We start from the raw sequence: 15,926 nt of genomic DNA, 5'->3' as shown, positions 1-15,926 counted from the left end.
CCATGGAAATCAATCTGGCAAGGGCTGAAATGAATTACTGAACAAATGGAGTATGTTTTATCTGCTTCTCAGCTGTTTGAGTGCTGAGCCATAAAAAGACAGACCTTTGCTGTATACTTCTGCCATAGATAGAGTTAAATGTGTCCAGCTTTAGGACAGGTTATTTATATAGAGCAAATGAGGCAATAAAAATGCCTATTGGGTGGATACGCTCATGCAAAGACTTGAGAAAGCACCTAGATCCAACACTAAAAAAGTACATTATAAATACCTAAGATAGAAGACAAGTAGATCTACCTTGTTGGTGTGTGTGTGTGTGTGAAGGGGGGATGGGATTGTTGTGGTATGGAAGCAATGTGTGATATATTTTTGTCATTGCCCTGCTGTTGGAAAGCTCAACATGAGCAGGCTCTGAATATGTATGTGATGAGTCAATAAGGTTAACAATCCAGTTGTACATGGGAGGGATTCAAACCCTATCCACTACACATATGCCTAGAAAGGATGATAAATCCCTTTTCCCTGTACAGGATGCAAAATAAACTGTGTGCCCAAAGACTGACTTCATTACAGCCATGTAATAACAGCACTTGGAAAAACTATCATTCAGGGGCAATCACCCTCTGTCTAATCTGACTACAAGTGCAACGTCTTGTTGAATTATGCATAGCTATATTTATGTTCTAATTTAAATATAATGTAAGGTTTAACTTGTTGTTATACATTCACTCAGTAAAAGTAAGTTATTCCTTAATTGCACGGTCATCTTGTGTTTACCAGGACAAAGCTTTTAGGGCCCAACAGGGCAACATAGACTTGCTTCCCTGTGAAAAGTCTTCTTTAGTCATTTTGATGGCTTTTAAAAACGAATTAACAATATGCTAACTGCATGAAGCCTAAAGGGGCTTCCTTTCCACTTTGAATGTGAAGCAGGTATTAAATAAACAAATTTAGTTTTAGTAGATTATTAAAACTCCAGTCATTTTGAATGTTGATTAGCCATAATAAAGCCACTGTGGAGAATTAATTGCTCTGCCTATTGACTTGGCAGTCAAGTTATTAAGTCAGACACCTGAGCAGGACATAAAAGGGGAAATCAGAACTTTATAGGGCCAAACATCATGCAGGGATGGGAGACAAAGGGGATTAAGGTTACAGATAGTCTTGCCTTCATTGTACATCCTGCACAAAGACTAGACACAGAAAAGTAATCCCTGTGCTTTATGAAGCCCAGAGATTGCTCTTTTCTTGTTCCCAAGAGGAGCAACCTACCCCAGAAGAATGGAAAGAAGCCACATTTTACCTTTCCATTGGCCTGCAGAGCTGGCTGGGCGCTCAAAATGGATGATGCAACATGAACACATCAACCCTGTGTATTGGGGAGCTGGATGAAGGATTGTGCCTGAGGGATTATTACCCATCCTGTGGATATATGGTTCCGCACCACTCCCAACAAGGAACTCAGTTTATTTGCCAGCTGTATTTTGACTAACTCCAGCCAAAATTTTCAGAATTCTACAGAACACATGCGTTCTAAAAATCACTCTGTGAAACAATCAGCAACCTTCAACCCACTCTGTACCTCCGTAAACTGGAACCATGACCCATATAAAGCATGGGAATGATACAAAATTATCTGCTTCTGCTAAAAATAAATGGCCATCATGTAAAAATTTTGGCTATACCAGGAAGTAGCAGAAAATAATTCAATTGATTTTAATGTCTTTTGAGCTCTAATTTTATCAACTTTTAAACTGCAAGGGAGATACAGAGTAACCTTTACATTTTCATTGCCAAGAGTAGTAAATTTGAACTGGTGTTTTTTGAAAAAAAAAAAAAAAAAAAAAAAACCTAAATCCTGCCTGGACCAGTTACTGACAGAATCAAATTATTAATTCACCTCCCTGAATATCTCCCCCCAAAACATTATTTCATCACTATAACAACCGCGTGCTCTGTTTATGTTACAAGACTAATAATGCAGTGTATCCCCTTTCCCCTAATGGAAGTTTTATTTTCAAAATTAATTATTCCAGCAAGACTGTGAAATGTAAAATGCAAAGTGTTTTGCCATATTTTGTCATGGCTGCAAAAATAATTATATTTGTAGCTTTTTAATTAAAAATTTAAGAAACCCTCTCATTTATCTTTTTACTTGAATTAGCTATTATGCAAGTGCCAGAGGGTTCATTATGTCAATTCTGGAAACAAGATAATGATTGCAAATCAGGGCTGGCTAAGCAGTTTATTCCTTTATTCCTACCCTTAGTTTCCTGTCTTTTAACCAGTTACTGATCGATGGTAATAGGCCTTCCCTATTATCCCATGACTGCTTAGTTTGCTTATGAGTCTTTGGTGAGGTCTTGCTTCTAGGGGGCAGAAAAATCTTCTGGGCTTCAAGTCTTAGGATCATCTCACTAGCTTTAAGTTCATCCCAGGACATAGATTCATCTCACTGCTTGGCCAGCATTATTGTTCTGCCTGTGTTTCTCCTACTGCTCTAGACCCTAACCCTGTTAACTCCTATCCCTTCCTCCTGATTTTGCTCTGGTTCTCAAAACTCCAGCACCTGCAGAAGTCAGCTGCCCACCTCCTTAGACTTTCAAAAAGGGATAAACGCACCATCCCCATCTTCATATATTTATTCATGGCACGCATCCCACTGGTGTCAATGGGACTACTCATGTGACCTAATTTATGCAGGTGCTTAGGTATTTTCAGGATCGAGGCTCAAGATTCTAAGAACTCCCACTTGTACTGTCCTTAAAAATAACCCAAACCAATTAAAACACCAATGTAAAAACAAGGAAGAAAGTTAAAAGGCTATGCAGGCACACCTGTTGCATGTTATTATTAAGCTAATGGAATTAAATTATTATATTACTTCTCAGGAAAAAAGGGCTAAGCATCATCACAAAATAGGTCAATGAAATCTCTCTTTGGATGGTAGTTTGCCAAAAGAAGCAAACCTATCTGTATTAATTGAACTGATTTGTGTTAATGTCAGTACATTATGAGGTTATGTGGCTTTGGAGGAATCACAGCAGTCTGTGGTGACTGATGTCTGAAATGAAAGATTTCTGTCTGGTTCGCAGCAGAGAACAGAGAGCTCTGTGTAGATGTTGCCCTAGGTTCCCTTCATTCCCCCACAGAAGTCTCAATAGGCAATTTTGAAAGCCACTAGCAAAGGAGAAACACTTTTCTTTATTATTCACAAATGTGCAGGGTTTCAATCATAGAATCATAGACTTTAAGGTCAGAAGGGACCATTATGATCATCTAGTCTAACCTCCTGCACAACGCAGGCCATAGAATCTCATCCAGCCACTCCTGTAACAAACCCCTAACCCATGTCTGAACTATTAAAGTCCTCAAATCGTGGTTTAAAGACTTCAATGTGCAGAGAATCCTCCAGCAAGTGACCCTTGCCCCACGCTGCAGAGGAAGGCAAAAAACCCCCAGGGCCTCTACCAATCTGCCCTGGAGGAAAATTCCTTCCTGACCCCAAATATGGTGATCAGCTAAACCCTGAGCATGTGGGCAAGACTCGCCAGCCAGACACCCAGGAAAGAATTCTCTGCAGTAACTGAGATCCCACCCCATCTAACATCTTCTCATCACAGGCCATTGGGCATATCTACGGCTAATAGTTGAAGACCAATTAATTGCCAAAATTAGGCTATCCTATCATATCATCCCTTCCATAAACTTATCAAGCTTAGTCTTGAAGCCAGATATGTCTTTTGCCCCCACTGCTTCTCTTGGAAGGCTGTTCCAGAACTTCACCTCTCTGATGGTTTGAAACCTTCATCTAATTTCAAGTCTAAACTTCCTAATGGCCAGTTTATATCCATTTGTTCTTGTGTCCACATTGGTACTGAGCTTAAATAATTCTTCTCCCTCCGTGGTATTTATCCCCCTGATATATTTATACAGAGCAAACCTATCTCCTCTCAGCCTTCTTTTGGTTAGGCTAAACAAGCCAAGCTCTTTGAGTCTCCTTTCATAAGACAGGTTTTCCATTCCTCGGATCATCCTAGGAGCCCTTCTCTGTACCTGTTCCAGTTTAAATTCATCTTTCTTAAACATGGGAGACCAAAACTGTACACAATATTCCAGATGAGGTCTCACCAGTGCCTTGTATAACAGTACTAACACCTCCTTATCTCTACTGGAAATACCTCGCCTGATGCATCCCAAGACCTCATTAGTTTTTTTTCATGGCCATATCACATTGGTGGCTCATAGTCATCCTGTGATCAATCAATACTCCGAGGTCTTTCTCCTCCTCTGTTACTTCCAAGTGATGCGTCCCCAGTTTATAACAAAAATTCTTGTTATTAATCCCTAAATGCATGACCTGTGCTTTTCACTATTACATTTCATCCTGTTACTATTACTCCAGTTTACAAGGTCATCCAGATCTTCCTGTATGATATCCTGGTCCTTCTCTGTATTGGCAATACCTCCCAGCTTTGAGTCATCTGCAAACTTTATTAGCACATTCCCGCTTTTTGTACCGAGGTCAGTAATAAAAAGATTACATAAGATTGATCCCAAAACCAATCCCTGAGGAACTCAACTAGTAACCTCCTTCCAGCCTGACAGTTCACCTTTCAGTATGACCCATTGTAGTCTCCCCTTTAACCAATTCCTTATCCACCTTTCAATTTTCATATTGATCCCCATCTTTTCCAGTTTAGCTAATAATTCCCCATGTGGAACCGTACGCTCAAGGCTACAAAACATTAACATTGCACAGCTTATCTCCACTACAACAAGAGCAGGTAAAAACTACATAGGGCCAAATTGTGGTTCCTGCCAAGAAGTGGTGTGCAAGAAGGGAAAACCCCTCCAGCACCTGACCCAGGTTGAGGGAAGATGACTTTTTGCCTAAGAAAGGTACAGTACTTCCTGAGCACGGGGGCGAATGCACTGAGCTGTGGCACTAGCTATACCTATATAATTTCTGTTTTTCCCCACAGAACTGGTGCCTGGAGAAGGGAAGGGTTACATGCCCGCTATGTTCAAATTCCCTGAGGTGTACAGAGCTGGTGCCAACGTCATTTCCTTCCTGAAGGGCTTGTCTATAACAGGACATGCAGGGAAATTAATTTGAATTAACTATCAGCGTTAATTTGAAGTGGAATAGTTAAACCACATTACATCTCTGTGTCGACACTTATTCAGAATTAAAGTGGCCTTCATTCAGTTTATCTTAATTCACTTTGGAAGTGAACTAGGATAAACCTAAATACCTTTGAGACTCTGGAACTCAGTCTCTCCAGCCCAGATCCACAAATGTATTTAGGCTCCTAACTTCCATTGATTTTATGGGAAGTTAGGCGCCTAAAGACCTTTGTGGATCTGGGTCTCTGAGTCTCAATTTCCCATTTGTAATGGGGATGACAGTACTTCCCTACCTTAGAGGGGTGCTTTGGGGATAAATACGTTAAAGATTATGAGATGCTCAGATATTATGGTGATGGGAGCCTTATAAGTTTCTAAACAGACAGATATCCTTTTTGTGAACCAGCCACTAATGGGGCATGTGATAAATGGGACACTTGGGCATTCTTCCTCAGCAGTACTCCCAAACAAGGTAGCCATAACAGAAACCATAACATGCTGTAATTTCCTTTGTGTATCAGATCCCGATCGACAGTGCTTTTTGGAAGGGAAAATACTAAAAAATCTCCACATGTTTAGTCTTAATTAAATCTAATGTATCTGACCAGGCTGGCCTTGCCAGGACATTTCCTAATGCTAGGTAGCGCAAGTCAGCAAATCCTATTAATTCAGGGGGTGTAGTGTTCAGCCATCAGCTGACATCTGTTCAATATTAGTCTTGTTACACATGGGCTTGTCCATTAAGGCTTAATTATAACAGCAACAAATTCCATCTTACTCAGCCCTATGACAATTGCACTCTCTCTCACACACACACATGCCCTCCACCCACACCTACCTGCCTATCTACCTATTGTCAGGCCAGCCAAACATAGGTTGCTTTGTGGTGATCAGACTCAGTCACAGTGTCCAGTACATTGAGGTAATCCCATTTTTGCAAGGATTATTCTCCCCCCCCCCCAAAAAAAAACAAAACCCAAGCACCTAGCTTCTTTTTGTCTGCTCTCATGGGGTAAGCACAATGAGAACAAGGCACTTGTATTCCAGAATTTGAAGTATATTAGTTAAACCACATAAACCAGAATAAGAGTGTCCACACATGGAGTTAATCAGGAACCAGTCAATGTATAGACAAGCCCTTAGATGCTGGGCCTATTCTCAACATGATTCCAAACCTTTCTGCGGTGCATTTCTTATCAGCGTCATGTATTGTGATGTTATAGTGCAAGACCCTTTGGAAGTCTTGTTAGACTCTCTTCTGGATCAGAAAGGTATTTAGGGGATCCCAATATACAGCCAGTCAGGTTGAGCATTTTGTCTTGTTATGTTTCTATTTTCAAATTCCCAATTCATGCTTCTCAACCCTTTTTTTTTTCTGTCTTCCTGACATTCAAGCCTTAAGTCACACCCAAACCAAAAATAATCACGTTCAGAGTGAGATCATGCCCCATGATCTCATTCTGAACGTGACCAAATAAGCCAAGCAGTTCCATTGCCTCCTGTGCTTATGAGCAGTTTGAATTTCCCAGTGGTTCAACTTAATGGGTGAATGACAATGAACTCAAACTCATGAAGGGCTTATTTGTCAGTGTCCAAATCTTTGGCGAACAGCTCACTGTACTTCTCAATTATTTCTGCAGTTACAGGAGATCGCAAGGCTATTATGTCATTTTTGTATGCTTGGAAATATATGCAATTAAGAAGCTGTTATCATCTCATTGAGCATCTGTTCTGTTAAACCACTGGTCTACATGTAGTCTAGGCAGTTCGCGATTTTTACAAAAAGCAGATAGCTTCCTAAAGAAAAAAAAATCATATGTATTACCAGCATACTATAAATGTAAGACAATGAAATAAATCTTGAAACTTGTATTATTTAGTAAAATAAATTAGAATAGTAGCAGTTATATTTTAATTAGACATAATGTAATAGTCTAACCCAGTTTCATCATTTACATGATTTCATAGTCAATTACAAACTTTAGTGTGGAAATTTAACACTAAGTACAAGATTAATCTGATTTCCATGTGGAATTTAGAGCTCAGAAATAGAATTAACATTGGAAACTCATCCTTAACTCTGCCTCCTTATGCTTCTAGTGTAAAATAGGTTTCCTCTTTCCACCATTATGGACTATTATTACTATGATGCTGTATACCAGGGGTCAGCAATCCTTGGCATGTCACCCGCACCGCTTCCTGCAGCCCCCATTGGCCTGGAACGGCGACCTGCGGCCAGTGGGAGCTGCGATCAGCCGAACCTGCAGACGCTGCAGGTAAACAAACCATCCCAGCCTGCCAGCAGCTTTCCCTGATGGACCATGTGCCAAAGGTTGTCGATCCCTGCTTATACAATACATTTTGGAATTCCTCATATTTATTTCAGATGTCATGGTGATGAGTGTTATACAAATACCCATCAATAGACCCATCCTGTTCTACAGAATAATTTATACGTTCTTCAGACTTCACATTCATTTTTAAATTTCTGCATTATCTACCACAAAAAGCCACATTTCAAGAAAGCAGTTATTATGAGATTTTGGCTGAAAATAATAAAAAAAACTCACAAAATAAGCAGGTTGCACAAAATTTCTTACACTTATGTGCCAGAATACAAAATAGATTTCTGCCAATTCTTGACCTAAATTAAAAACAAAACCATAAAGACATTTCAGGTTTGAGGAACTGCATCTGGCCCTCCTCCTGTTCTCCAAACTTGAAATTTGAAGGGAAGTTCCAGTTTTGAGCCACTCATAAACATATGGCTAATATTCACATACTTTGGGTGCCCACTGTTTATGTTTTGTTTTGTTTTGGGTTGGAGTGATAGAAAAATATGTATGGCTCATGATGAGTTTTAGAGGAATGTGTCAAAAAATGTTATGCTGTCCACATGCTTCTTGCCAAGGAAACCCACAAGATTCACATTCTAGAAAGTTTCCTGGCCTTACCTTAGACCTTAGTCCACCCCATGCTTTGCTGCACACTGGGCTACCCACATTTGCCATCCTTGCCGGTCAACTGCCCTTCTCTCCAAATCTTCCCATTTCATGCTGAGGTGCTTGATGTTGTTCAGAACTGTTTGTTTCCATGTTATTCACGGTCTTCCTCTCTTTCTTCTTGTGTTTTCTGGCTTCGATTCAAGAGCAATATTTGGTAAGTGTTCTTTTTCCATTCTCAGCACATGTCCCAGCCACTGATGTCTTCTTTTGTAGATTACTTGTGAGAGGGTGCCTTGTCCAGTCATTTTTTTCTGATTTCTTCATTTGTCTTCCTAGCTCTATATGTTATTGCCAATATTCTTCTCAGACATCTGTGATGAAATGCATCCAACTTTTGCGTATCTTTTGTAGTAAGTTGCCATGTCTCACGACTATATGTTGTGATGGCGATAACGATTGCTTTGCACACATTCAGTTTTGTCTTGAGAGAGATGTTTTTGAGTTGCCAGGTGTTTTTGAGTCTTCCAAATGCAGTGTTTGCCTTCCCAATTCTTATTTCCTCAAAACTGGTAACATCTTGGATGATGGTACTTCCAAGATACATTAAACTGTCCACCTTCTCCAGTTTCTCTTCACCAATTTTGATTTCTGTCCCTGTAGTCCTCATTAACATGACTTTACATTGCTTTGCATTGTATCTCAAACCTATCTTCTCCATTACTACTTTTACTTGGTTTGTGCATTTTTGTAGTCAATTGGCATCTTCATTGATAAGAGCAATGTCGTCAGCAAAGTCTAGATCAATAGCCTTGAAATTTTTCCATTTTAGGGCATATGTATCACTGTCGCATTGTTTTAATCCATAGTCAATGACTAGCATAAACAAAAAGGGATACAGGATGCACCAGGGAAAAGGAAAGACAATTGGGTGGTATTAGGAGGAATCTTTGCTTGTAGTGGAAGCAGAGTCTCAGGCTCATCTAGTGAACATGCTAAAAGGATGAGTGCTTATCTTGAAGATTCAGTCATCCTTCACCCAGGGTGCGGATTTTTACTGTTGAAGTGATAGAGGAGTAGCATCTTCAATTCTTGGCACAGAGTCTGGGGAGAGGTAAAGAATAACCTATTTTTATATATTTGATAGGGACCTGCCTTTAATTTATAATTCGTTGTAATTTTAGTTTGCTATTTCTCCATGTTTCCAAGTGTAGTTCTTTTAGGTTTTTTTCCCTCTTGTTGTTATAATTTCAAGCACGGTTCAGTTTTGTGTTCTATATCTGTATACAGACCTTTATTAGTGCAAGATTCCATAGATACCTTTTTTCTTTGTATCTCTTTTCCTCTGTCCAGTGGTAACTGGTTTATTTGAACTAACAGTCATTTACAGAAAGAGAAGGAATGTAGTGTTGGATGGACAATGCTCAGTATTATTTAGGTATTCAAAGGGATAAATCTTTACACTGTTTAAAAGTAATTATTTATATAGGTTGCTTTGGAGACAGCAAAGAAAGTTAATGGACCCTGGTTCTGATCTCAAACCATTTCTAAACTAGCATGAGTCCATAGAGTGGAATTAATCTTGCATTGTGCCTGGGTAAATGAGAGCACAATCAGACCCAATTTATTTTATCCTTTATTGAAAAGATCACCTTGATTGAGTAGAAATCAGAGGTCATATCAGTTTAGTATCAGTAATTAGGATGTGTGCTGAGCTTTTCATTTATGCTCTGATTAATTTGTAAGTGTGTTGTATCTATGCTACCTAGGCAGTATTTGATAAATAGCCAGTCATCCTTTAATGTTAACTTTGTGCACCCATCTAGTATGTTTAATCAATTATATTAGACTTGTGGGTAAAACCAACCTTCTTTACTTTCAGATTAGTGTAGGAGCCACTGGTATTAAGAAGATTTAAACACACACACGCCCAAATCTTCAAGATGGGGTACTTAGGCACCTAAATCTATATTTAGGCACTGATTTTTCAGAGGTCCTGAGCACCTACAGGATCAGTATAAGCAGCAGGTGCTCAACACCTCTGAAAAATCAAACCACTTAAGTGCCTAAATGTAGATTCAGATACCTAATTTTATGCATCCAGGTTAGAAAATTTTGGTTAATGTCTTGAGTTTAATCAAAATTGCATCTCAACAAACCTCTTACTGTTAAAGGAAGAAAATCAACCACCACATCCTCACCTCAGCATTCAGCAAAAGGTAATCAGACAAATTACTTCTAAAGTGACGTTAGAGCATGATGTAAACCCCCCAAATGACAGATTGCTTCTCTTCAAGTTGCAGATTTTTAGAATATACAAAAAACAGTCAAGCATTTATTTTCAACCAGCTAATTTGTTTTTATTCTAGCTAGAGGTGTTTTTTTTTTTTTTGTTTTGTTTTTTTTTTTACACAAAACCACCAATTGTTAGTGTTGTCTTAATTTGCTAGCTAGCTAATCTCAATACTATGGTTCAATTATTCTGGATTCAATGATTCAGTTAGTGGTTCTTTCCTGCTGGGATGCTGGATAATGCTTACCTGTCCATGATGTCTGCTTCTGTCTTCTCAAAACACTGTGGATAACTTGAGTCTCGTGACGGTAATTTTTTTTTCCTATTATTATTACTGGTTACTCTGTAACCTTATACAAGATCTTTCTTTGACTACTAACCTCAAATCTTTCTCCTATGGTACTTCCTGAAGCATAATTTTACATAAGAATAATTTGATACTGTATTACATTCTCCAGGAATATCTTTTTTAAGAGTTCCATGCCCCAACCTTTCTACTGCCCATTTCCCCATCCTCCTTAAATCCTCATGAGGTCTGGCAATATCTTCTCTAGCATCTATCATCTCTTCCACCTTAAGGTGTCCACAAATTTTAGTACCATGGGTGATTTAAAAAGAAAAGAAAAGGAAAAAATCAACACATTATTTTAATGAGAATACAGAATATCTACAAACCTGGCCTGTTTTATAATATATGGCCATATTTCTTAGTGGAGATCTAAGTTAACTCCTCTACCTGTTTTATCCCTGTACAGAAACTAACCTTTTACTCATATGAAGAGAATTTCTCACTATTGTGGGACTAGCTATTTGCCATAATTGATATGTGTGGGAGGCAATACTGAGGGACAGTTGCAGAATCACTTAATAATATTTTATCTGATCCTGTAAGCAAAATTAGATATAATAAAGCCATTTGTTACATTTGCCTAACCATTGAGGAACTGTATTCTATCATAAAACTAGGGGGAAAAATGCTATTTCAGTCAAATAGAAACACTATGTTAATTACACAAACCTTTATTTGCATCCTTGGGTCCAAGACAAACAGAGACCGTAAGGCTGAAAATATCCATTTGAACATAGTCCAACAAGAACCTCCCTTCCTCCTCTTAGAAACATAGGGCTCTTCTATAAAGTGGGGTAATGCCCTCTATGGGGGTGTGTCATAAATATAAAGGGAAGGGTAACAACCTTCATGTTCACAGTACTATAAAATCCCTCCTGGCCAGAGGCACAAAATCCTTTTACCTGTAAAGTGTTAAGAAGCTCAGGTACCCCGGCTGGGACCTGATCAAAAGGACCAATAAGGGGACAAGATACTTTCAAATGTGTGGGGGGGGGGAGGGAGGTTTTGGTCTGTCTGTTCTGTGTGCTTGCTGGACACAGATCAAGGAAGCAAGCAATCCAACTCCATTCGAATTAGTAAGTACTAGCAAGGGAATGTGTTAGCTTATTTTTGTTTTGGTTTGTGATTTTCTCTGTGCTGAGAGGAAGGTGTACTCCTGGTTTTCTTTTTGTAACTTTAAAGTTTGGCCCAGAGGGGAATCCTCTGTGTTTTTGAATCTGATTGCCCTGTAAGATTATCTTCCATTCTAATTTTACAGAAGTGCTTCTTTTGCCTTTTTTCTTCCTAAAAAAGTTCTGTTTCTTTTAGAATCTGATTGGGGTTTTTTAGTGTCCTAAAAAAACCCAAGGTTGGTCTATGCTCATCTTGTTTATTCTCAAGCCTCCCCAGGAAAGGGGGTGTAGGGGATATTAGGAGGCGGGGTGGGGGAGTAGGAACTCCAAATGGCCCGTTGTCTAAATCCCTGACTTTGTCTAAATCACTTGGTGGTGGCAGCGTTACCTAATCCAAAGTACAAGGGAGAATTTGTGCCTTAGGGAGTTTTTAACCTAAGCTGGTAGAAATAAGCTTAGGGGGTCTTTCATGCAGGGCCCCACGTCTGTACCCTAGAGTTCAGAGTGGGGAGGGAACCCTGACAGGGTATGATTTCTAAAGCACACTAATGTGTTGCATAGTAATTGGTCCATTTAGACCCCATTTGAAATAGTACTACATTAAAGCACAGCAGGGAACATTTAGTGCACACCAGCAGGGTCTACGTGGACCAATTAATGTGCAACACATTAGTGTGCTTTAGAAATCACACCCCTAGTGTGTAGTGCTCATTACCCCATCTTGCAGACAAGCTCTAAGACAAGGGCAGAGAACTCCAGCACGATTCTCAGACACTGAGCCAAATTTACCACCGACTAAAATTTAGTAACAGCCATTTACATTAGCTTTGGTCCACAGTGTGGTACTAGGAAAGACAGTACAGCAAAAATTTACAAAAGTCGCCAGCACTCATAATCAGGGCCAGATTTACAAAAGACCTTAGCTGTCACCTAAATAAGTGGCCAGATTTTCAGAAGTGCTCAGCACATGGTATACAGAACTCTTTGGAAAATTCGGTCACAAGTCACTAATGTCATGTATTACGTCACCTTCAGGTTTGAAGCCTCTTTTTCCAAAGTCTCATCTTTTTCCAGAATGTACATGTTCTGTCTGATTATAAACATTTGTCTCCTGTCCGAGAAATGTTTGCTCAGCCTAAACAAGTTTGAGCTAGAACACAAAAGAGGAAACTACACATTAACATCTAAAGCCTTTTGTTCTGTTTCTTCTTTGTTTCAAAACAAATTTCCACAAAACTCTGTTTCTTTCTTTTTGATGAAGGCACCAGTGTACTCCAGAAATATTCTAACTGAAATTGCTGTTACTCACAGTCTGTTGTTTTCCTGGCCAGGAAAACATCATATTCCTAACAGGCAGTAATTCTGTTTATCTGTGACACTTCTAAAATGACGTGGAATTGCTGCTGTGGAGGGCTTTCTTAGAACAAATTTGGTACTCTCCAGGCAAAAGATAAAAATATCACTGTTATCTGGATCCAATCTGAATAGATCAGCAGTAAAGGAGTAGCCATAAGGCTTAAATTCTTCAGGAATAGTAACCAGTCTTAAATTCTTAATGTGTTATCTATTTTCCAGCTCTTCAGTCTTCAGAAATGGCACCGAGTGGTAAGTATTTTTGTTTGATTTTTTTCCCTTCATCACAGCACTTCCTAATGCCCATATCCTCTACAATCCTTCTCCAGTTTAATCCCAGTACAGATTAGAGCAGCCACAGGCCTACCTGAATCTATACCCAACTGCCTACAATAAGCAACACTTAATGGTGCCTAGGAGGAGGGCTTAAATGGTACATAGCCCTTGTGTGGGTCCAAAGCCCCAAGGACCATTGTGGCAACAGCCTTTTCCCTGGACATCTCCCCCCACTCACACACACTCATAAGCTGTAGATGACAGGCTTCAAGGGGCTGGCATAGAACCTGTACTCCAGCTCTATGCCATGCTTGAACTGCCCCCAAAACTGGGAAGAGCAGGTCTTAAATTCTCCTAGAGTATTTTCCGGAGCCCCCCATGTTGTGTCTCTCCCCACCACACACACACTATAAAAATTCCAGTGGGTTGAAAATATTTACTGGAGCTCTGCTCCAAACAGCTCCAGCTGAATTTAAGCTCTGGGGCAGAGTTTATAGCCCCTTTACACCAGCAAAGCCAGTGTAAAAGGGCCACATGGCAACACTGACTCTGGTTTAAAGTGATATTACCAGAATATTGCTGCAGAAGAAGCCAGGAGTGTAATCATACACAGATTTCTAATTTAAATGTGGCTGCTATAATTTTTTTAAACTACTCTCCTAATGTGATAGAGCTTAATCCACTGGAAGGGATTAGATTTAGGACCAGTTGCATAGTGACTAAATCAGACAACACAGTGATTCAGCTCAGATCCAGCCAAAGGTACATCAACACTAATTCCATGCATAAATCTTAAACAGAACTGGTCCCAATATTGAGCCACAAGGTACTTAATTTGTTACCTTTTTTCAAAAGACTCTTTTCACACTGATTAGCACCCTGTCTATGCTGCCGTGTGGCCCATTATCAAAACTTTTCACCTATTCACTACTGATGACATCAGATTTGACCTTACCAGCTGCCTGTGAGACACTGTCAAACATTTTCCTAAAAATCAAGATAAATTATGTCAAACTGTCGGCCTTTCTTTGTCAGGTTATTTACTCTTCCAAAAAATCCTGAGACAAGCCTTGCAAGATTTATTTGTATTTGGCACTTGTTCAATATTCCCTTTGCTATGAACAGTGCACCCTCCCTTGATATATGACCCACATGTACTTCTATTTTTGACTACCTGGCTGGCTATGTTTGGAGGTACCTAGAGTGTTTTCTCTGTGAAATTCCTAGAGGGAAGAAAGGAGAAATGATACGCTGAGAAACAAAGTGGCCAGGGTGCTATTTCTGGCTCTGCCACTGGGCTGGTGTGTGACCTTGGACAAGTCACTTCACTTCTCTATGACTCTGTTTTCCCTCCTACCCTATGTCTGTCTTTTCTATTTAGAATGCAAGCTCTTTGGGGTGGGGACTGTCTTACTAGATGTCTGTACAGTGCTGGGCTTCCAGTCTAACTGAGGTCTCTGAGTGCTTATGTCCTACAAATAATAAAATAAAATAATAAAACAATGGTCTCAATGACTGGGGTAAATAGTGAGGTATAATATACTTAGCAAATTATATTTAAAACCATATTAAAAAGAGGGAGGGTAAAATACATTCCCTGATTAGGAAAGGTTTGAGGCTGAAATTTGCTAACTCACATGCTTAATTATGGATTTAGGTACCTAATTATCAGCACCCAACATAGAAAATTTTGGCCTGAATGTTAAAAGCCATGGAACAGATCATCTGAAAAGAGGTTGTGTTATTGGGGAAAGCCAAGGAAATCCTCCCATACAGGACAAGGACCAAATCTCTGGTTAATGGCTTTGGATTTTTTTAAAAATAAATTTCTGCAGCTCTGATGCATCTGTAAAGATAATTAAACATTATCTGTTTTCCCTTTGCGAGCCTGCATACTATCCTCTTCTGGTGTGTTCTGCTTTCAAACCATTTAAGTTCACACAGAAGAATTCTTTTATTTTTGTGGATTAATTTGCTACGCAGAGGCTGCTCTTTTCATTTTCAGATTTTTTATATTTTCATGTATCTGATACAGGAGGGTTTTTTCATTTTATGGAAAAACCATGCTGGCAGATTTGGGGCTTAATTTCCTCATAACAATAGATTTAACACAAAACACATTTGTATTGTAATAAAAATATAAAAGAAGTGATATGTATTTGAATATTCTGCCAAACAAGGCAATGTTTGTTTAGTCATTATAACATCTAAAATGTTTTGCTATGTCAGTATAGGTTTTATATATATATATATAATGTGATTTAGTTTGATTTCAATACAAAGACCTCTGCACATCCAACCTAACCAAAAACAATTTGAACAGATTACTGTTGTGGAGTTCTGCATTATATTACTCCTTTTAGTCTTCTTGTCCTTTGTCTAATCATTCTGACCACGAGGCTCTTCTTTCTGCTGATGGGAATAGTGGTTTTAAAAATGATTCTCTGCAGCTTGTTAGGAGAGCATTGGGA

This window comes from Lepidochelys kempii, chromosome 2 (assembly GCF_965140265.1).
Source record: "Lepidochelys kempii isolate rLepKem1 chromosome 2, rLepKem1.hap2, whole genome shotgun sequence".
Classification (NCBI taxonomy): Eukaryota; Metazoa; Chordata; order Testudines; family Cheloniidae; genus Lepidochelys; species Lepidochelys kempii.
The sequence above is the reverse complement of the archived record's forward strand: the minus strand, read 5'-3'. Positions refer to the sequence as shown.